The sequence below is a fragment of the Parus major genome, chromosome 2, assembly GCF_001522545.3.
Source record: "Parus major isolate Abel chromosome 2, Parus_major1.1, whole genome shotgun sequence".
NCBI lineage: Eukaryota > Metazoa > Chordata > Aves > Passeriformes > Paridae > Parus > Parus major.
Window position 1 is genome coordinate 55,536,239 of NC_031769.1, and position 22,236 is coordinate 55,558,474.

Consider the following 22,236-nt stretch of genomic DNA (forward strand, 5'->3'; position numbering starts at 1 on the left):
CCGTGGATCCCCATGGGCTGCAGGGGCACAGCTGCTGCACCATGGTCATCACCATGGCCTGCAGGGGAGTCTCAGCTCTGGTGCCTGGAGCAGCTCCTGCCCCTCCTTCTCCACTGACCTTGGTGTCTCCATGTTGTTTCTCTCACATGTTCTCACCTCCTCTTCTCTGACTGGAATTGAAACTGCATCGCCACTTTGTTTTGATTTTTTCTTAAATATATTATAGCAGAGGTGTTACCTTTATCTCTCATTGGCCCAGTTTTGGCCAGCATCATGTCCATCTTCAGACCCATCAGAGATTGGCTCTGCTGGACATGGTGGAAACTTCCAGCAGCTTTCCACCAGATCCACCTCTGTGGCCCCCCTGCTACCAAAACCAACACAAGGGGTTAATACAAATTGTTGTTATTATATCAAAATCACACTGGAGATAAGATTGAATGTCACATGAATATTTGCCTACCCACTGCATAAATAAATTCTGCAATCAAATACAAAGATTATGTAGAGTTATTGGATTAAAAAATCAATTTAATTAATGTATAATGAAACAAAGCAAAAAGCAAAGATTAGATTGTTAAAGGACTTTGTTAGAGATGAAAGCAGGCTGCCTCTCTTTTCAAATAAGATTTGACTACCTTTGGTAAATCACCATGATTTTGCCTTCTATAAAAAAGTCACGTGGAAAGAATCAAGCTTCTAGGGACCCATAGCTTGGTGATGATGGGACAGTTGTAAAAGCTAAGACACAGAGAGAAGCTCTTAGATGTGTCAAAAGCTTTTCTCTTGAGTAATCTGATTAATCAAGCTGATGTAGATATGCTTATATGGATAACTATAAAAATAGGACTTAAATTTGATTTTTGTTGCTGCTGAAATTACAGTCATAGACTGATTGACCATGAAATAGTCAACATTTATAAACAACCCCCTCAGCACCTCCTTCTTTTAAATGTAATTTTCTACGTTTTCATGTATAGGACATTTCCCCTATGAGGTGATATTTTTTTCAAAGATATCTATCTTTTGAATAAACCTGCTTTGCAGACTTATAAAGTATATGCAAATAAAAGACACCTTTTAAAATATCAAGTTCAAGATTTATTTTCCTTTAACTCGCTGATTTTGCATTCTGAGAGACTATACTAGACCTTTTTGGTGTCATGAATCTGCTGTAGTATTTTTACTTCTCTTATTAATCTCTTCTCCAAATGCGATCATCACAGACTTTTCATTTTGCTGGTCTTACACAAGGAATTTGCTCTGTGGTTTGTTTTATTTTATCAATTTTTATCATCTCCCAGCTGTGGCTAAAAAGTCTGCTACTGAATATACTAGTAAAGGTCAGGATACACTGTTGATTTGCATGCTTGCATCATTACCTTTATGGTATAATTGCCAATCCTACAGTCTTAGTGAACTTTTTTCTCAGCTACCCAGAGGTATTCAGGATGCCATACAGCACTTCTTTCTCCACTCTTCCAGTTGCAGCCCTTCTTTCTAGCACAGTTACAACACATACCCAAAGTTGCATATATGTTGTAAATAAAATTTTTGTTTGCAATTGCAAGCCTTCCATCTAATTAAAGTGTCTTCCCTCTCATGGTGGCAAAGCTTCTTGCTGTTGCTGAGCTATGGTTTGTGGCAGGTTTTGGAGGTTTGTGTGATTTTTTTTCTCCTAGAGGAGTAACAAATTCTAAAGCATCCATGACCTTTGTATGAATACTCTCACTCAACACCAATTTGATTTGAGTGTGTGCCAAAATGATGCAATGAATTGCTTGTGCTCTCTTGGCTGGGCAGCATGCTTTGAAACCCATTTTACCTGGACATCTTGTAAGTGCTTTTTTGGATCCAGTTCCTCTCCAAGCAAATTTGTCAGCAATCCTGTGCATACTTTCTTTCTTATATTTGAATTCCATCAGCTTTCCATACTATAAAATAGAATTACTCAGTTTCTAGGAAGAGGACCTTTCTTTTCCCCTGTCATTGCTGGTACCTCCTCTTTAGAAGAAGCTGCAAGCTTTAGGGGGATTATGATGTCTGCTCATAGGAGAAGGTCACTGCAAAGGACAAACCTGCAATGACATGAAGAGCTGAAAGCAGAAGACAGTTATAGTAGGACATGTAGAGCTAGGAAAGGCCAAAAGTATGAAGTGGAGGACAACAAAAGGGATCAAAATGGCAGCAACAGTAAAAAGCAGAAAAGATATGAAGGGTATTTTCTTCTTTCAATTTCTCCTATAAAAATGAAGAAAAACAGGAAAAAAACCCCACAAACCCATGAAGAAATAAAAAAACCCCACAGATGCAGGACAGTGAGCAACAGAACAATGATGCAAGCTCAGTCTTATTTTTAATAAACACTTAGGCGAAGTGGAGCTACTTTGACAGGTAACAAAACCACTGACTTCACAGGAAGGCTAGAAACAAAGGTTACTCTCTTGTGAGCTAGGACATTTGGTTTCAAGTTCCTATCTTACATGGGAAGGGGATTTGAAACACAATCTGTACTTCCAAATTTTTATACTGTGGGCTGCTGGGACTGAAATCAGATAGAACTCCTATCTCACTGCTGTCTGCTGTGCAACACCATGCACTCGATGCACAGCGTTTCACGATGGAGGGCTGGGGCTGCTGTCAGTGCTGCAAAGCCTCACGTGTGAGTGTACCCAGGAGGCTGTCAGCTGACAATCTACAGGATTTGCATGCCTGTTGGGACTGACTGCACTGTTAAGCACCATTTAATTGCATAGGAGTATTAGGTACCTACAAAGTATTAGAAATCCTGAGCAAGTTTTGGGCCGGGTGAGGGTGAGCAGCTCAGATCCACATCCTAAAGGATCATCTTTAGTTCAAGTTTTTAGCAACATCTGAAAATGTTACGCAGTTGCTTCAACTGGTCTAACTTTTCTAAGTGCTGCTAGGCTCAGTGTTTGTTTATTTGTTTCTAATAAGTTGGAAATATTGAGGAGAGAGCTGTTTTAATAGGCATGGTGGAGTTCATCAACAGATGGAGCTAAGGAAGACTTTTGTATGTCTTACAGAACAAAACACAACCAAGTACAGGTCAGTGATGCTGTTGTGTGATTTATTAGTCAGTTTTGTCCATAGCAGGAATGTAACTGTTGTAACCTAGAGGGGAAAAAAATAAAATCTGTTTTTATTTAAAAGTTTTCCACTTTTCCTAGTTATTCTAAAATTGTTCAGCTGTGATGAGCAAAGGAAGGATCTAGTTTCCATTTGTCTCTTACATAAATCTAAAATATGCTAAATACATCTGCTAAACATTTTTCTCTTCAAACTGGCCTCCTGCAGAAGCACCACAGCTGGGCAGAGCACTCCCAACTCTGTCAACAGAAGAGTGCTTCAGTGGGAACAAGGCCGAGCTCATAAATCTAGGATGAAGACATTTCTGTCTCTTCCCTCTGTTCTTGGTAATGTTTTTGTTCTTCTCCCTCCAACATCATGCTTAGTCACCATCAGCAGGTAGGTTGTGTAATATCTATTCAGGGACAAGTGTACTGAAAACAGTTCCATAGGTCAAGGTCATAGCTTCACTCCAAAAGGAAAAATACTGCCCTAAAAGAACACTCTCAATAGGAAGGCTGCTCTGAACTTACAAATGTGTCCGTGTTGCATTTGAAAGTCAGGACAACACCAAAGCTCAAGAGTGTGTTGCAACTCTGCTTAACCTTCATTCACACAGGAAAAAGGCTTTTTATTTTACAAAACAGGTTGTCTTGGGGATTATCTTCTCATAGGGATCTGGTGTCTGTAGCCACCAACCTTTTTCAGCCTCAGCTCCCAAAATCCATCCTTAAGGTCTATAATCATTAGGAAGATTTCTTGTTTAGAGGTGTTGGATTTTACACCTCCCTTTAAGAATTTTTTTCTTCACTGTGATGATATTGTAATATAAATATTCATAAAGGAATTTTATGCATGAAGAGAAGCATTAACCAAACAGTAATTTGCCATTGTTGCCACTAGAGGATGAGCATTAAATAAGAGTGAAACTGCATACTAGTAGTGCTCCTCCCAAAATCTCTTCCTTTCAGAATGTACATACATAGTGTGACAGAAAAGTAGCTGTATCTTTTAAACTTAAAATTTTAATTCCAGCAGATTTGTGAGTCTATGGGAGAAATTAAATTCAAGCTCTGTAAACAAAAGAAATACTAGTTTGGTGGTTGTTTGGTTTTTTTTTAATTTATTTTGGCCTTATGGATATTCTTATATATGAAGTATAACAACAGCAGTACAGTTTTGTAAGTGCAACTTGATATGTGTAGTTTCACATTTTTCAACATCTTGACTTTATATATTAGACACCAACCCTTCTTTGGGAACACCATTCACTAAGGTCTGTGCTATATAGGCCTGGTTGAAGTCCCTGGGGACTGTAACATGCAATTAACTGTTGATACTGTGGTTGTAGAACATCAGACACATGTTGGAAAACCCCCAAAGAACCAGTTGATTGTATTAATATTCTCTTTAAATACTATAAGCAGTTTTATAACTTCTGCAAGTTCTGCATGAACGCCTAAATTATTCCAAAACAAATGCTATATAATCTTTTCTATTTATTTTTAAACATTCTAGAGAGGGAATAGAAGTAGTTTCCAAAACCATGAGACCCCTTGGTTTTTTGCATCTGTCTGCCTGATATAGCTTGAAAACTTGGAAAGACCCAAAGTCAGTTCTGTGTTACCATTTGGTACAATTTGTTTTCCTCCACTGAGGAAAGTCTTTGGGATTTTATTTGCACCAACTAGTTCCATTAACCTGACAGAGTGGCAGCCTTGCTCCCTGAAAAAAACTTTCCATCCTTCACTGAATTCTGAATTTCAGAACTTTTGCATTGCACTTGGAATGAAACCAAAGATACCTTAGACATTAAGTAGCCGTATTCCCTGGATTCCTTTTGCATTTAATGTAGCCCTAAGCAGGGCCTTAGAAGGAACTTTGCAGCAACTACACCCCTGGCCTCCTAAGGTCTGGAACTTGTCCCACATGACCTTTCCACTTGGCCTAGCATCATGGAGGGCATCAACCCAAGCAGCACTTTGGGGCATGACAACAGTCTGAGTTTTGGCAGAAGACCAGTGTCAGATATCAGAGGGTATCAGATGGGCAAGGAATCCAGCAGCGAAGAGCAGGCACTAAAGACAAAAGACATCTGTGTCTTATAAGGAAGGAAAGAGCTAGAGGCCAGATTGGAGAAGACATTAGATGAAGACATTTGAAGACCAAGAAAGTGAATGGGCAGGAGCCAAGAGTGACTTTGAGAGGCAGTACTAAGAAAGAACAGCAGAAACAGCATCAAGACTTCTTGAGACGAGGATGAGAAACCTGAAGAAGGAACAACTGGAACTGACTATCTGGGAAGGTACAAATAAACAAGAAGCAGAACTGGGTCATTTGGATTAAGCATTGGGTCATGCAGCCAGACTAATCTGTGCTTTTCCCAGGAGTAGAGAAGGGTTTTACGCTAACCTTGCACTTGCCTGATCTTAGTTCAGCCCCTGGCACAAATCACAGATACTGATGAAATGCCTGCAGGCTCAAGGGGAATAGCAGCACATCTGCAACCATGCCTATTTTATCTCAAAAGCAGCTTGGGATCTACACCAGCCAGGAGCTCTCTGGTTGCCAGAGGAACCTGTGGAGACCAGACAAGCAGTCCGGGTAACACACACAAACAAATTCCAGAACGTTAACTAAACATGAAACCAAGTGAGCGTGACTTGGCTCATGACCCAAAGGACAGCATCACCCCACTGACTGCCTACACAGAAAGCCAGGTCTGAGGATAAAGCAGTTCTCCTGAGAAACTCTGAAGAATTTCACTTCAGCAATCATTAGCAAAAACATCCTAATTCCTTTTAAAGCCTGAGAGAGGTTGTAAAACCACAACTCCTCACCTACATTTTGGAGTGTAACAGAGATGCCATTGATTGGCCTGTCTCATAATGTTGGCACGGGACATATTTCTCCTTCTCTGCCACCTTGAATGTAAGATATTACAAGTTAGTTTGTGGCAAGGAAATGCAAAAGGGTCCCTTGCCTCCCTTCTTAACTGGCAGCTTCTTTTAAATGGGACCTCTCCCCTTTGGGTAATTAGTGCCTGGAACAACTGCAAAACCAGTATAAGCCAGGAAAGTGCACATGCTAGAGCCACACCAGTTCAGAAGTATGTGTATGTAGGTGCTAAATCTGTTCTGGATTCCTGCTGCTGACACTGCACAGATAATTTAGAACTGATAAACTCTGCCTTGTTTGATCTAAAGATGAAATAACAGACAGCAGTAGGAACTAACATGAGTATTGTGCTTTTTGCATCAATTCTTGACTGGCGCTTCACAAAGTTCCTTTGAGCTAAATTACAATTTTGACAATACAGCTGTCAGGTAAGACACTCTTCTTGACCTCCATGCAGCAGCTCCAGAGGAAAACAGAAACTGTTTCTAACAGAAACCCCATACTCCTTCAAAACACACAGCCAAGGAATAAGAATCTCCAATACAACAGTGAGTTGCATTTTTAATCTAAAGCTGGGACAAACTGATTTTGAACCAAAACTTCAAAATAAGCTCTCATTAATTAGTAATCTCTAAAGAATGGTCTCCGTCCTTGGTGCCTCTCAGTATTTCCTCATCTCAGCAGGTAGCAGCAAAAACATTCCAGATTGCATCAGCTTTGATTACTCTTAGGATGAGGAGAGTCTCCTTTGGCTAGCTAGGATTACACTCTATGTGGCCATACACTCTATGTAAGACTTTGTCTAGTGACTTCTTGTTAGGAAAGATCAGCAACCCTACAAGACTTGAGTGATACACAAAAGATTAAGGCCAGGAAGAGCTGTGGCAGGATGAAGAATGATTCTTACACATTAAATTCTTTCTCCTTTTGTTCTAGGCCTTTCAGCCTTTATAAATTAACGTTGACTCTTGTGTAGAGGATCTTCTTAAGTTATACCTGACTTCTAGATTTAAGAGGAAAGAATGACAAAAAAAAAAACCAAAACAAAAAAATAACATTTTGGAAGGAAAGAGGAAGTATAACAGGCAGTATAATGAAGAATGTGATTGACTGGAACTTGCCATTCTTACATGATGAATGTGACAGCACTTATCCCACAGGTGGCCCAATCAAATTTCTTCAATTGTCAGTTCGTGTTTAGTTGCCTCCTCAATGTTTTTAAGTTGACGAAGCAGCCATTCTCTTTCTTTCTTTCTCTGTTATAGAAGAAAAAATATTTTTTATCAACCAAATCCATTCAGGTACCACCTGCTTTCAAAACCAAACCACCTACAAAAAAGCACTTATGACCCAACTCAATTTTGGCTGAAGTTTTCCATTTGTTTTAAGCAAAGAAGTTTTTGCTCTCAAAGCTGGAAAGTTTTGTTGAGTTTTCGACACACTCAAGAAAATATGGTACAGAGAAAAAAACCCAAACCAGAACAGAATTTGATGGCTTCACCTGGACATGACAACCTTCAATTCTGCTGTCTTCCTGTCCTTTCTATGGGCTTTCCACAGGCCCTTGGCAAATAATTAAAGTTTCAGAAAACTGAGTTCTTGTGTGCCACAGACAACCAACACCTGCAGAGCATCTATTAATCTAAGCTTTCCTCAGGAAACCCTACAAGAGGTCTGCTCACCTTTTGATCCCATTTGCAATGACTGTCATTCTTTTTATAAAGCACAAAAATTTGGATTTAAAATAAAAAGGAGCAGATTATTTGTTTATCAAGTTTAAACTGACTTGCTAACATTAAGAAACTTTAGAATTTCAATTACTGATTTTGTCCTATTCTTAATTATCTTCTAAATAAAGATCTATTTTAAACAACATACCTTCCCACTAGGGTAAACAGTGCCAGCTCACAAGCTGAAGCAAATGCTAGTTTGGAAGTTTGCATGGTATCCCATCTCTAATTAGGAATGGTATCACAGAGTCTACCAGGTTATGACCCAATTCATAAATAGATGTCCTCACTGCTCAAGTTATGGAAATGTTCTATTAGTACTTCACTAGAAAGATCTGTATATCTTCAGCATTGGTAGAAGTTTGTGTAATTTAGGTACTGAATAACTAAATTAAAGCCTTTACCTGAAGAGTTTTATCAATTTTCTTCTTTCTGGATTTTGCTGGCAGCGGATCTTTTATCCCTGGTATTCCAGAAACAAGCCATGAAGGTCTACTCTTGGGAGTTGCTGCAGCATCCACAGATGTTTTGGTGGTAGCTTGAGTTTCTATATCTGGGACAACCTTATGAGCTGGCTCTTGATTTGATTCATCAGAGGCCAACACAGTAGAAAGCCTCCTTCTAGAAAATACAAGCTGAGAGCTTTGAGTTTTCTCTTTATTTAATTCTTGCAAATCAAATGCTGTTGAAAGCCTTTTCGGGGACATGTGAGGGATGTATGCATCAACACGCACTGATGACACTTGAGATAATGATCTGCTTAGATCTGATTTTGGCATTGGAGATCCATAAACTCTCTTTGTGGCATCTTGGTCCTTGATTGACTGATTTGTCAGATCTATAAGAGATGGAGTTGTTCTTGAAAGCATTGAGTCCACTGGGGTGCTGTGTTTCACCATTCTCCTTTTCAGAGATCTTTTAACATTCAGATATGAATCCTCTTCCTCTGACATCTTGAAGTCAGGTTTATTGCCCTAAGAAAATAAGAAAATTGTGTCATTGTTCACACTGTGAGAGATGAAATGCAAGCTGTTAAATCAAATCCACATGTTCCTATTTTCATGTCTGTATTCTGTGTTTACATGGAATTTATCCTTTATATAGATCAGTATTCAAGCATTTGGAAGAGCCATGTTGAAAACAGGACATGAGAACACAGCTGGTCATACATCCAACACTTACTCCACTCCCAGCCTTCTGCATAATTAACTCCAAGTATGCTAGAATTTTTAAAGATCTTTCATTAACTGCAACATCATTAAGATAGTGTTTTCTCTTTCCAAGTATAGAAATAATATACTTTTGGGGTTTCAGCTGCTAACACGCCATATGTAGCTGAAAACTATTAGACGGCAGAGAGCAAAAAATCAAGTGCTCAAAAGATATGGCCAGAGAATTTCTGGATTCACCAACGATCTCTTAATCAAATTGCCATTTTGTTTCCCTTAATTCCTTGAAAGGGGTCTCACAAACCTCTAATTCCCTCCTATTTACTTGAAATTTGTCTCACTTCAGCTGATCCTAAGCTTTGATTCTAAAAAAATACATGTTCTGTGCAAGACTGTTTTCAACTGAATTTACAATTACAAGGTTGCTTTTGCTAGTAGCATTATTCCTATTCATTTGCAAACCCCCACCCAATAAAAAGAAACTGTGCTTCTTACACTTGCTACTTCTTGGGTAGAAAAGTCCAAGATAAAGGTGTGCAATTAAGATAAATATCTAAATCAGGTGAGCAGTTAAGAACTCCTAGTAATTGTTGAACTCTTTTTGCTTTCATGAGGTTGTTCAGATATTTCATGCAGGTTGAGTGCCCCATATTCTAAGCTGTATATGGACTGTGGCCTTGGAGGAGCATGAGAACAGGACTCCCATGAAGCAGGACTCAAGAAGACAGGGAGGTATATTTGCTGAAGTAAAAGGTATTAGTACTCCATTCCTTGTCAAGGTTTTGCACCTATGTAGCATCTAAGTTTTCTAGCAGAGTTTCGCATCCATTTTGTGTTTTTAAACACAAAGGTGGCAAGAGATAGAGCACTGACTCTTCAATACAGCAGAAGTCAGATGTCTTATGGGTTTTTTTTCTATTTAGAAAGAGGGAGGAGTACTCCATAATAATTTTTATTTGGATACCCATTTCTTCTCTCACTTCTTAGCAGTGCTAGTTTGTGTGACACATTGGCAGCACTTAGTCCACAGAGATTCCCCTTCTCCATTGCTGTTTAGGCAGGTTGGCTTCCTTTAGTCTTTATCATAGAAGCTTACATGATTAAGCTTAGAAAGGGAATAAGAAGGATTTTACAGCAACCGCTCTTTCCCCAAACCTATTCTCAGTTATATATTTTAATGCTTTCCCCTTCAGTATTAAATGGTCAATTATTTCTTACTTAAATTAGTTTTTAACAATTTTTTTAAACCAAATCTTTTGTGGAAAACAATAATTTTTCTTTTAATTTCACATTTCTCTACGCTTTAGAAAGATAAATATGTATAAGCAACAGGTTTTTCTGCTCTAACACCACTATAGATAAAGGGCAGAAGTCTAAAAACAACAGAGTTATATAAACTATTTGAGAATATCAAAGTGGATCACAAAAAATGCATCTTGCAGGAAATTTGATAAAATATAGCAGGCTCACCAGACCTACCAAGTTCTATCTGATATCTTCCTTCCTTCGTTTTCTAAGAAAATTAGCTTCAGCTGCTACTTTCCTTCTTATAGGCCTGTTCATCCTGGCCACCTGAAGACACTCCCTAATTAACACATTTAGCATTTTTTGGGAGTATCAGCAGTATTGCTTTTAAACAAACAGTTAACTAAATAGGAATCTAGGATTAATTAATCATAGGAAAATGGGCTAGCTAACTTATCTATGTTTATTTCTATTTAATCTCTGCTGCTTGCTGCCTATTTCAATCACAGAAATACTGTAGTGGTTAATTGGCTTCACATGGCTGCATAAGGCACATTGAGGATCTGCTGCAAGATGAATGTATGTTGATGGAGTATATTGCCATCCTGATTTTATTTTCTCGCTGCTATTTCTCGCTGCTCAAATAATAAATAGGAAATCAATGTTAAATCTGCCATAAAAATCTCTTCTTTTAGGAAAATAGAAAGTGATAACAAACTGAAAACCTGTAAGGTTCAGTGTGAATTTCACGGTGTTTGCAGCGAACAGCTAATGACAGCATTTTATCTTGAAGAATTTGAGGTAGCAGCTCTTAGATTAGAATCCCATTGGTTTGAAATGGTATGGTTTAGGTGGAGGACTGTAATTTTTATCAACTGAAAAGCAGCTGGACTACACCAGTCCTTCTGAATTGCAAGTCAGCTCTGTGGTAGCTGACAGTAAACAGCTGTTATCACAATGCTGCAGAGCAAGAACAGGTGTGAGAGAGCATGTGCATAAATAGTGGGGTAGCCCCTTCTGCAAAGCATGACCTGTGGACTTTTAAGCTGATCAGACAGACCTAATTTCACGGCTTTACGTAGATGACCTGGGGTTGTAGAGTGCATCTAGCACAGACAGAGGGGCAAAAGCACTGATCTCGCAGGAATTTGAACTTTTGGTTCCAGGGAGTCTGGGTATTTCAAACCTAATCATAAACCACTCTCTCTTGCCACATTAATGGTTCCACTATGAATAGAGAATTGGAGCTACCAGTTCAATATTTAGAAGTAACAGTCTGTCAGTATATGGATAAAGTTGCTAGGCTTAAGTTATGTGCCCCTGAGGAGCTGAAAGGGAGCTTGAGAAATGGAGGCACATTACAATCACATGGATTGCATGAGTAAACATCTTGGAAATAAATAGTCTGTCCAGGATAAGCTATTTATTTCCTAAACTCCCAGGGGAAATTCCTTCAGGAATATTTTGAGAATTAAACAAAAACTATTTTGAGATACTTGTGGCTGGGAAAAAAAAAAAAAAGAAAAAAAGTCTCAGTCCTTTATAAACACAGACCAATCTTTACCTCATTTTGAATATTTGTAGTTAGTTTTCATACCTTGTGGCTTGGTGAACAAACCCACCAGGTCAGCCATACTGTGCCTTGCAGGCCTGGCACGCCAGTTCCTTATATAGTACAGAGCACAGAGTGATGTCTTAGCGTGGGGTCACAATGTTTGTGCTGTCCTGCTGCACCATGGCACATAATATCACCTCTCCCAGCAAGGCAGCGATGCAAACAACGCTGAGCAGCATGAGCCTGCATGAGAGGCTTTTTGGGGTGCTGAAGAAACTAACATAATTTCACTGGACCCTTTCAAAACCTCATGGCCTTGCCCCCCAGCTGGTGCTTGGCACTTCTTGCTGTGCTTGTACTTACTTTTTGTGTCCTTTTCCATTGGTATCTCACAGTCTGCAAGTGCTGCCTCTAGCTCCATCACCTTTATGTCTACCTTCCATGGCCTTTTCTGCACAAAACTCTTGAAAAACCAGCCTTCCCTTTCTCTAAAAAGCCTTTATATTCTGTTTTTTTTCTAGAACCTTGCTAAATATTCTCAAGATACAAATGAGGAGATTTACAAATTGTTCTTGCTGTTGATAATGGTTTATCTGATGTCCTACAGATTCATCTCTTTATCAGGTGGTGGCAGGATGTAACAGAGAATTGGAAAGACAGAACTGTACGGAGATAAGACAAAGTCCAATATTAATGTAAGAATCAGAGCTCAGCAGAACATTTGCAGCGATGTTATTGCCTTGTTCTCAGTGTATCTGTAGCCATGGTCTATATCTGAACAAGAGACACCCAAACTGTGACTTGAGTGACACCTTGAAAGCTTCTTGCATCTTTCAAAGAATGACGCATACTGTGTCCTGCATTCAGACCTGTTCATTATGAGTAATTCCTTCGCTAAATTTACATGCCTTGGAAAGATTGTCTTTATCCTCAGCATTGTCTACTTGATATTTTGAGCAGTAACTTCAAAGGTTCGGATACAGCTTTTTGGCCTGCATTTATACAAAATTCCTCTCATTTGTTGCAAAATGCAAGATGGCACTCAGTTCTAACAATGTTATATATTTCCATATATATTACATCAAACTACCACTGCCTTAGGTTTATGTCTTGAAAGATTCTTTTGTTGATCTCATTTTAGGAGATAATTTAATCATTCTAAATTTCTTCCAAAAATGCAAAACCTGCTTAGGTTACTGCATTCCCTTAAAAGAAACATTAATTCTTAAAATTTTTTCTTCCAAAACCAACAAAAGCGGGGGATATAATAGCAGCACAGTGTTTTGCTCATTCCCTTCATTCCAGTTCAAGTACATGAATGCACTTCAAAGACATGACATTTTGAGGTGGCTTTATCTGGGAAAGGGTAGTATTGGAATTATTTTTCAGTTAAGCAAGGAATAATATACACAGAAGGACAAAAACGGGTGTATTTCTCCCTTTGTCTTCTAGTTTGTTTTGAGAGACTGCAATTCTTCAATTGCTGCTCTTTTAATTTCTTCAATTTCTACTCTGAGAATGTCACCAAACAGTTCTCCTGAAGAGAACTTGTATTCTGAACCTATTCTTAGCTTATATGCTTCCCTAACATATTTTCTTGAATTGGATATGCAGTTCTAGTTTGTGAAGTCACAAATCTTGCATAAGTCTCCAACCTAGGTGTTGAGATCTATGTGCTGTCCTTCCCATGCAGAACATGAAGAGGACCTCTCCCTGCTCTTGCAACTAGTCTGAAGCTTTTAGGCATAGAGGGTGATTCCACAAAAAGGTGTGTGTGAAGAAAGAAATAGGGGCTGTAAGTAGATCTCTGCATTCTACTCTGTCTGATGACCCTTGTTCAAAGCATTATAAGGAAGAAGGAAGAGCCAGAGGAAGCATGGAAATGGTGGTGAGGAGGAAAAGCAGAGTGAAAAGAAAAAATTAAGAGAGGGACGCAAATGTGAAAATGTTTTCCTAAATTTAGTCTCATGTAGAAAGAATAAAAAAGATAAAAGGAGTGGACAAGACAAAATAAAAATGAAAAAGGAAGGAAATTAAATTGTTTCCTAAGTGATTTAGAAGATTTGGGACCAAATTACAAGCTGTTTATGGATGAAACTCAATAAAAATACAAATCTGATTCAAATTCACATAAACTATTCTTCCTGTGTCTGAGTTTTGTATATGGGCAAGTCAATCAGGAATGCTCTAAGATTGCTGATCACACTGAGCTCCTTAGTGAAAATAGAAGCAAAACTTTTTATTTGCTAATGTGAAGTCTAAAATGAGCAGGGAGACTCATCATGAGATAATCTCTGCAGAACAGCTCATCCTTTGGGACTGGAAAACATTATGGTACAGTGGGCAAATGGAGAAGAGATTCTGTCCCAATAAGCTCTTTGGGCAGCCATAGACATTGAAATGGAAACACTGCAACACATTCTGTGGACTTAATCTCTTCAAATGCATAAAGCTGCACAGAGGAAGCCAGTGGAACTTTTCAAAAGCATCTGAGCACTATTTTCACTTATTTCAGTAGGAATTACATGTCTGGACACCACTGAGAATCCTGAGTTTTGTGATAGGGTAAACAGTGGGAACGGGCATTTTATATATGTGTTTGGAAGACACCTTAGAATGGAAAAGAATAGATTAGAATAGAAAGGAATAGAACATTTCAATTGGAAAGGATCTTTCATGTTCATCCAGTCCAAGTGCCTGACACTTTAGACTGACCAAAAGCCAAAGGATATAATTAAAGGTATTGTCTGAATGACTCCTAAACACTGACAGGCCGAGGGAATCAATCAGCTCTCCAGGAAGCCTTTTTCCAGTGTGTGACCAGCCTCTTGGTAAAGAAGTGCTTCCTAATATTCAGTCTAAACCTCCCCCAGCAAATGTGGCTTTGAGCCATTCCTCCACGCCCTGGCACTGGGTACCAAGGAAAAGAGATTGACACCTCCCTCCCCACTTCCCCTCCTCAGGAAGCTGTCAGGAGCAGGAACATCACCCCTCAGCCTCCTTCTCTCCAAACTAGACAAAACCAATGTCCTCAGCTAGCATGTCTGCAGGCTCCTTCTCCAGCAAAACCCTTGCTGAAACCCTCAGAAAACAAGGACAATATGAATCCTTTGTTAAACAAACTTTTCAGTACCTGAAAAGCATTATATACAGTCTTGTTCTTCAGTAATTTTAATTTTTTTTGCCTTTTGGAAGACTTTCTTCACATGCTATTTGTGTTATGGTGGTAATGTGAAAGTGTTCAACACTTTGCAAGGGTTGGAGGTTCCCATTTTTCAGTGTGGCAATAACTTTTTTCTGGCCAGAGGCAAGATCAATGTCTTTGTCTACAGCATCCAGGAACAGACTTATGTATGGCATAATTTTCATTCCAATCTGATCATAGGAGCACCTCATAAGGAGCTTGAGAGGAAGGCTTCAGGGAATCCTGGATAAACAGGTGTAGTGATTTCATAACTCTTCAGTAAAAAAATGGCTTTAAACTATCAGTACACTGAGTCAGGATGTGTGCTTCAGGATGTATGTTTCTACAGGTTCTGGTTATGACTGCTATGACTGGACCTGTCCAACTGGACAACAAATCCAATTCAGTGCATTCAAAACTGTGATCTTGAACTACCTACTGGGTTTTCATGGCTGCTCAGAAAGTCAAACCCTTATTTAAATGTCTAAATTATCTTCCATATGATTCATTTCAGTAAGAGTTTGAGGAACAATGAGACTTGTCTCTTTGAACCATTTCAAATAGTCTTAAAAGCTTTTAATATGGGTGTTGATATAAATTTTTCACCAAGGTCCACCAATTGCAGGCAATTTGAAGTAGTGTTCTAACAGCAAATTTTTTTTTTCGGCTTTAGTGTAATAGTAGGTCTGAAGAAACAAACTCCTTAAGGAACACACCTTTACAACTTACAGAAAAGTTCAGTGCCACATCTTCCCTCAGTTTAGACCAGCTCTGCCCTCAGATAGAGTGCTTGGTGTCCATATGAAAGGAAGATTAGTTCATACGCATATAAAGATGATACAATATTAAGATCAATTATAAAAGCTTAAAACATTAAAAATTGTTGTCTCTGTCTGTTAAACAAGGTTATAATATACAAAGCCATTGTGGGGAATGTCAAATTGAAAACAATTAACTTTTTTGTTTACAAGTGTGGAGGATCAGTATTTAACTTCAAAAAGATCTAATTACCTCAGTAGTAAGAAGTCAGGTACACTTTAATAGCAGCAGAGGTCACTGACCTTGATAAAATCAGTGTGTTACCACTGCCTTTGTAATTGCGTCAATGATTCTTCTTCATTACACTCTTGTCTTACCAGAATGCCATTATGTGTTCAGCCTGCATGTTGTTTATTCACTAGTTGGTGTCCTATACACTTTCTACGTGTTTCTACACCCTGCTAGTCAATCTGAGTTAATATTCAACTGGGACCTTTCCTCAGTAACTTGCTGTGTCTTTTCTGATACAACTGCTCCTTTTTAATTATGTTGGCAGAGCTGCTGAGGAGCACATAACAGTATTGCCAAAGTTCAATAAACATACAGAGTAACTATAGAGTTTGGGGGAAAACAGTCCATGCTGCTTTCATGACCTTTAGCAATAGTATGAACCCAGCTTGGCCAATGCCAAACAAACGTCTAGCTTCAAATCTCTCAGCAACCAGAAAATGATGGATTTGTTTTACTTTATTACATCCAATAATAAACTAAAAGTGCTGTGTTTGTGCAGTGCAGTAGCATGGCCAGACTGAGTATAGTCCTGTGTGGGAAGTAAGGCCAGGTGAATACAACTGGCTCTTTCTTGCGGCCTTGGAATTGTGCAGATGAATCCCCAGGCAGTCTAAGTTGAGGGAACGCTAATTAATTAATCAGGGTCCCCAATGACTTAGTGAAGCAGAGTACTTCTGGTAGGGAGCCTCATCTGCTTCATCTATGATGGTGTTGTAATTTATGTTACACTGCCTCGATGAAAGCCAACATTGGCATCTCCAGAGTGTGCCTTGTAAATGAAAAGGTAAATATGCTTGATAATAATGACTACTTCATCACTAGCTTCTTCCTTTATATCTCATTATGGCTAAATCTAATAGCAGTATAACCAATGCCTGGTTATAAATATAGGAACAGTGTAAGCCTGGGAGACTCATATTAATGTTATATTAAAAAACATTTTCTGTTCTCTGAGCCTGAAGACTTATGCAAACTACTTCTGAAGCTGACAGCAGAAATAGTGTGCACAAGACTGGATATTACAATCAGACCAGGACTCCTAAGCAGCCTGACTATACCTCAAGATCCCCATTCTTAAATGCTCTCTTGACAGTTCAGAGAGTTTCATGAGAGCCAGAAATGTCACAGACAATCTCTAATACGTGGCTCACTTTACAGCTTTTTTTTTTTTTTTTTCCCATCAGAATGGCCCAAACAAGAATATAGTCCATGATTTGATACCTGTATAATTGTTTCCTTCCATTGAACATCATGTTCTGCCAGCAGGAACGGTATTAGGTGACCCACTGCTCTAGGGAATGGCTGCAAAACTGGAAGACTTTGACATAGATACAATGGCAATGCACCAAAGTACACAACGGACAATGTACACAATGTTCTCATTTTCTATTCTCCTCTTCTGCCTGTTTGAAATCAACAATATCCTGTGGTGATATTTTTGGACAAGAACCTCAGTTTCAGTCCTGGGTGGTTTATGCTATGGAAATGCTGTCTGGAATTCCTCATGTCCAAAAGTGTTACCAGAGGGGTGAAAATCTAATGCTGATACTGCCTCATTCTTTAAGCAAAATTAATTTTCATCCTTTCTCTGAAGTGATTTGGCTGTGTAGTGGGGCATGGTAGAAAGAAAGTCTCCAAGTAATGACCTGAGTCATTAATCCAGAACATTACTGTCTCGTTAACATATGTGTCTGTGAGGGTACATATTTTATACACTAGTATAAATAGTTCTGTGTCTATTCATGTACATAGGAGTCCCCAGAACAACACTCAAAGGGTTACACATTTTAGTATTAAGAGAAATCTTTATAATACTAATGTGGCAGAATAGGCACAATGAAAGGTGAAGGAGAGATTTTCAGTTTATGTCTTTTTGACTTTAGTGGAGTCATTCTGATTCACACTTAGGAAGGTCTGGCATATTGTCTTTCAGAAGGAAAGGACTTGGCAAAAAATGGCAACAAAAGGCCTCAAACACATCTCACTAATGAAAAGGCAAACCAAGAACAGTTCCATCACACTCCCTGACAAGTGTGTATTTCTGTGTAACTCACACTGTGCTCTCTAACCTGCAAGAAAAACAGCTGAAGAGACTGTCTAACATTTGGATTAATGCCTGTTGCATGTGAGCCCAGGCTGTTCTACATCACAGGGGACCCTGCATTTCCAGGTTATCTCAGGGCATATCTTCATGGACAGGGATGAGGCACATGAGCACCTCTTCTGCTCTGAGCTGGCCAGATTGGAGTGTGCTGTCATTTAGAAATGGTACAATCAAATTGCTTTGAACTACCCAAACTTAGTGACTCTCTTGTGAGGCACATTACCTGATAAAACTGTATCAGTTTTTAAATCAATTTTAAGTTAACCTATGCAATTCTGCTCTCAGGTTGTCTCTGTACCTTGCACAACATAAGCTACCTACAAAATCTACCCTTGGCCCAAACTGACCAATAATTTCTGCCTTGTGGAAAGGGAGAGATAATCTTCCCCTCAGTGCCTTCTGGTCTGTGTGGCTGGTATTATGCTGGTCATTGCATGTTTACTTTCCTCTGCTTGCACAGCAAATGGAACACTTGGCCCAAGCTGGCTTACACTGTAGTCAATGCAGAAAATCAACAAAGACTCACAAGGGAGCTCAATTGTTCTCATGAGATTCTTTAGTTCAAAGCAATTCTGAAAGCAGAACTGCAGCATTTCTAGAGGCATGTTCATAGCCTGAAAATTGAGAAGCTGTAGCTGGACCCTCTGAGAGGCAGCTTGGTATATAATAATGAATGCAACTTGATTTACAAAACAAACAGAAAAAATCCCAAACAACCCCACCCCACAAAAGCCAAACCAAAACCAGAACAACAATCTCAAACAGCTGTTTATTCAAGCAAATTTTTCCTTTATTTTTAATTTGATTCCAGAAATTATAATAGTGCAAACACTCAGTATAAAAGTTGCAATAAGAAATTTACATTCACATTTAACATTTCAGTCCATTCACTTTTTAACATAAAAATAGGACAAATATTCAATTGCTCTTCTCAATTTAACAATCCTGAAAAAGACTGGAAGATACTCTACAATAATATATTTACATAAAAATAGACCCGTATTATTAATGAAAATCTATCATTAGAAGTTACCCAGTGTTAAGTTATTGTATTGTACTATGTGTATATATATATATATATATATATATATATATATATATAGTATAGCTATAAAGATAAAAAGATTATTTATAGGTTCAGTGGGCTATAGCAGTTGGAATAATGACATCTTGACTTACTAGTTCACTCCTTAAAGACTTAGGACTATCCATTTTACCTATGTAGATGTTTCTTTTGTGATACAGGAGGCCTCCTCCTGGTCCTTTTGAAGTCACTGGTCACACCCCATTTGACATGGCAGAGGAAGAGACACTAGAATAAGGCCTAATCTAAAAATCCAATAATTGTTGAAGTTAATATTTTCATTCATTTTACTGGGCTGTAGACAAGACTAAAAGCTCTACTGGAAACTTTTATGCCAATAAATACAGAGAAGAATACATTGATTTTCCCATATGTCTACCTGATGCAAATAATTATTTTTTCCACAAAGTCTAAGCAAATATTCAAGATAGTTCAGAAGCAATGCAGAATTTACTGCAAACATCTGCAGATTAAGTAGCTGATAAAATTCCTTTTGCACAGTCTTTTTACTGAATGTTTCAATTCAACCAGCCTTATTTTACTCCAAGCCTGTATCTTTCCTCTAATATTTTACTAAAGAGTGGTATCCAGACATTGACAACATGACAGCTCTTGAAATGGGTTTGCAGGTTCTTGTTAAACTGCTAGGGAACATGAATTAGGCTACACCACTCTTTCTTGTCTGTGTCTCTTTTTCAGGGCCTTGGGCAGAGATGCTGCTCTGCTTGCTGATGGCAGATTGAAACCTTTCAGATAGTTATTGCCCAGCTTGCTGCCAGCTGCTGGTGCCTGCACTCCCATCACAGGGTATGTTTATGTGCCCTTTTGTTGTCACATGTACTGCTTCCTAATGATATTATGTTAAATGTTTTTCTTTTCCCCTAAACTTCTATTATCTATAATAAAATCAATTTTTTTAAAATGTATTTTCGAAAAAGAAGTTTGACAACTATGTGACAAAGGACCTACAGAGAGAGATGGTAAAGCAGGTTTGAGTGAACAGTTAACACCTCAACAAAAATATGATGGCACTGAACAACTGAGGGTGAGTTGAGGGTAGAAGTGGTATCAATTTATGAAGAAGCAGTATTTTATTAGCTGGAGGTCATATTTTACATCCAAAGACGTCTTATGTGGTGTTAGAGGCAGGCAGGTATGTCTAGCTCCATCTCCTCTTATTGCTGTGGTATTTATTACATCTAAATATTCATAGGATGCTTAAAATTATGGATAAGCCTATAAAGGACTCTCTGTCATCATGTGTAGGCAGACTAATTTCATTTGTAGAACTCAAGCTCTGCATGGTCTTTTGCTTCCTACCATAGGCTGCTGACCATTAATTATAGAACACTTTTAAATCTTTTCACTTAACAGATTGGAAAAATGCTTAGCATCTTATTTGCAAGAAGAACCTATGTACATATGCCAGCAGGTTAGAAGTTAACCTCTGGAGAGCAGAGAGTACAAGGACTTACCAGCAGGATAAAATCCAGACAGACGTTACTTGCAACACAAGTTTTGAAGACAGGGATTTTAAGAGATGGGTCAAATTTGATTGAATCTGCTTGAAACTGTGAAATGTGTGGCAGAATTTAACCTCTGTCAGAATTTCAAAGCCATTAATATCACTGCTCTAAGATTGTCCATATTGAGTTAATTATACTAGAAAATATAGCTGTTCTTGGATTCTAGTTTTTAGACTAGCAAGCATTGCTTTCATTCTTACTGTATTCTCTAACATTTTTCAAAGCTACTCTGTAGTAACCAGATGACTTTTGAATGCAGAAAAGAAACTCTCCATCTGCATTGTCTGAATTCAGTTTTGGACAGACAATTTTACTTGTAAATGGGAGCAAGTTATGCAATCTGGGATTTTTTGTCTTTCCTTATTGAGCCCTAGTAATGTTACTGTAAAGAAAGCAGGAATTCTAAGTTAAGATGAATCTCTACCGTAGCAATTAAAAATATAATTATCATGAAGCCATTTTGATGGCACAGGTAATTAAGTTCCATTTACATCTCATTGAAAATTCTTCATACATTGCTTGAATGGCATTTGAAATGTAAGAACAGACAACCTGTGCAGCCATGTGCACTAAGGAGCAAAAGGCATGAGAAATCACCTAAGTAACTTCAGTGTGCCAGCTGAAGGTTTTTGTAACTGACAGACAGGTCTAGGATTAAAGCAGAAGCTCAGGCACTTGAAAGTAAGACACGATAGTGTGCACAACCACAGTAATTAAATCCCACTTTAGCCCACAAGAAGAACTGTTTGTTAGCTGTTTTACCACCAGCAGGCTAACTAATATCTAGCAAACCTGAAAGTGCAGTTACAAGGTGTTCTGGAGAGGAGAGCAGACAGCTTTGTAAAAGGAGCCCCAAACTATCTGAAAATATTTTCTTCAGAACTCAGCTTTCTGTATGTGCTGAGATTTCTAGGAAACCTATTCTTCTTCAGCTTGGACCCACATATACCTGCCCTCCCTCCACAAACAAATGGAGCACTCCTTGCATCCACATAGCTGTACTGGTAGTAAACCAAAGTAGGAAAGGAATTAATAAAAAATCTTCACAGTGATGCAGCATTTTTTGTTCCTTCCAAGCCTGTTTTATGCAGGTATGTCATGTCTGATGCCACAGAAGGCATAAAATGGGATCCTAATATAAAGAAGTAGATCCTCCAGCATGCAGTAAGGCACAAGCAAAAACCAAATCCTTTCAGGACATACACTATGTACGTGAACTGATGCCAATTCGAATTCCAAGGTGCTTCCTTAAGATCAAAAAACAGGCATTAAAGGTGACAACCCCCACCTAATTATTTCTAATAATTCCTTCTGAAATTTTGGAAGTAGTTCACCGGGACATCATGAACATTTTTGTAAATCTGAACTGACACAAACCCTCAGAAAGTGATTTGACTATGCAATTAAACACAAGCCTTATTTTTGTTGCACTACAAATCTGGTAAAATACTCCCAGATCAGACACTCGAGACTTATCCCATGTCACTGAGTTTTACCACTGACTTCAGAAGAGTACTGGCTTTTCACCTTTTTCTTTCAGCAAGTGCTATCTCACAGGCTAGGTTTTTTTTGTTTTGATCTCTTGCTAACTTTGCCCATTA